Source organism: Dermacentor albipictus, chromosome 5 (genome assembly GCF_038994185.2).
Source record: "Dermacentor albipictus isolate Rhodes 1998 colony chromosome 5, USDA_Dalb.pri_finalv2, whole genome shotgun sequence".
In the NCBI taxonomy this organism is placed as follows: domain Eukaryota; kingdom Metazoa; phylum Arthropoda; class Arachnida; order Ixodida; family Ixodidae; genus Dermacentor; species Dermacentor albipictus.
In genome coordinates, this window is record NC_091825.1 from 30,472,624 (window position 1) to 30,474,600 (window position 1,977).

Consider the following 1,977-nt stretch of genomic DNA (forward strand, 5'->3'; position numbering starts at 1 on the left):
AACTCGCGTTTCTTCCCTCACCCAATCTGCTCTTTTCTTATCCCCTAACGTTACACCCATCATTCTTCTTTCCATAGCTCGCTGCGTCGTCCTTAATTTAAGCAGAACCCTTTTCGTAAGCCTCCAGGTTTCTGCCCCGTACGTGAGTACTGGTAAGACACAGCTGTTATAAACTTTTCTCTTGAGGGATAATGGCAATCTGCTGTTCATGATCTGAGAATGCCTGCCAAACGCACCCCAGCCCATTCTTATTCTTCTGATTATTTCAGTCTCATGATCCCGATCCGCAGTCACTACCTGTCCTAAGTAGATGTATTCCCTTACGACTTCCAGTGCCTCGCTGCCTATGGTAAATTGCTGTTCTCTTCTGAGACTGTTAAACATTACTTTAGTTTTCTGTAGATTAATTTTTAGACCCACTCTTCTGCTTTGCCTTTCCAGGTCAGTGAGCATGCATTGCGGTTGGTCCCTTGAGTTACTAAGCAAGGCAATATCATCAGCGAATCGCAAGTTACTAAGGTATTCTCCATTAACTTTTATCCCCAATTCTTCCTAATCCAGGTCTCTGAATACCTCCTGTAAACACGCTGTGAATAGCATTGGAGAGATCGTATCTCCCTGCCTGACACCTGTCTTTATTGGGATTTTGTTGCTTTCTTTATGGAGGACTACGGTGGCTGTGGAGCTGCTATAGATATCTTTCAGTATTTTTACATACGGCTCGTCTACACCCTGATTCCGTAATGCCTCCATGACTGCTGAGGTTTCGACAGAATCAAATGCTTCATCGTAATCAATGAAAGCTATATATAAGGGTTGGTTATATTCCGCACATTTCTCTATCACCTGATTGATAGTGTGAATATGATCTATTGTCTTTACGGAATCCTTTGCGCGGAATATGATCTATTGCCTTTACGGAATCCTGCCTGATCCTTTGCTTGACAGAAGTCTGAGGTGTTCCTGATTCTATTTGCGATTACCTTAGTAAATAGTTTGTAGGCAACGGGCAGTAAGCTGTTGGGTCTATAATTTTTCAAGTCTTTGGCATCCCCTTTCTTATGGATTAGGATTATGTTAGCGTTTTATTATGTTAGCCCTGCAGTACTGTGCGTTTTTCGCGCTCGTTGAAAGGCGAGCGGAACAGGCGCACCCATAGGCAGGAAAAGCCTATACAGACAAATTCATGAAGTGTGTGCCTACGGAGTATTCGACGAAGTATTGCCTACGAGGAGTCGTATTGACGACGTAATATTACATGTTCCTAGAGACTCCCCAACTGATTGTCAAACACGACGAACGAAAATCACGAATAGAGCAAGGCTACCGATAGAATATAAGGCCACTGCAAGGTCTTAGACAGTGCCTGTTTCTTATTCACTGAATGTCAGTCCACCGATACACCGGTGTTACGCATTCGGCCACAGTCTATAATTCTGCGGAACGAATACGCGATTTTTTCCTTAAATTTGGTTAGAATTTCTTGGCGTCCCCTTAAGTGCTAGCGGACGTTCAAGTTAATCTGCACTCGGAATAAATTAGTCGACACCAGTGAACCAGTTTCGCGCCAATCCTTAGCCGCATCTTCATTCAGCTAATTAGGTCACGCCGTCCGCAGGTAGTGCCTGTACTTTAAGGCATGCGGTCACCGTTCCGTCGATAGCTCAGTTGGTAGAGCGGTGGACTGTAGAGGCACCTAACACAGGCATCCATAGGTCGCTGGTTCAAATCCGGCTCGACGGATATTTTTTTCTCTGGATGGATTAAGTCAATTGAATGTAACCTTTCTTTGCAATGCAGCAACAAATACTGACGTCGCCTCTCCTCGTAAGAAAATGGTGATCATATTCTCTTGGCCAAAGATAGGGCTGGCCCTCTTCATGAGCTACGGAGCATCTTTAATTCTCAATAGGTAAAGCGGACGGCCTCTTGGGGCATTACTGTTTCCGGATCAGCTCACTACAACTCCAACGCGAC

The 1,977-nt window shown here is 44.6% G+C and overlaps 1 non-coding gene across 1 annotated transcript; it reads left to right on the plus strand.

The window, feature by feature from the left end:
* Positions 1 to 1,653: 1,653 nt before the first annotated feature.
* TRNAY-GUA (transfer RNA tyrosine (anticodon GUA)) lies at positions 1,654 to 1,743 on the plus strand. The gene is given in 2 exon segments: positions 1,654 to 1,690; positions 1,708 to 1,743. It is a non-coding gene; the product is annotated as a tRNA-Tyr (tRNA).
* Positions 1,744 to 1,977: the final 234 nt, after the last annotated feature.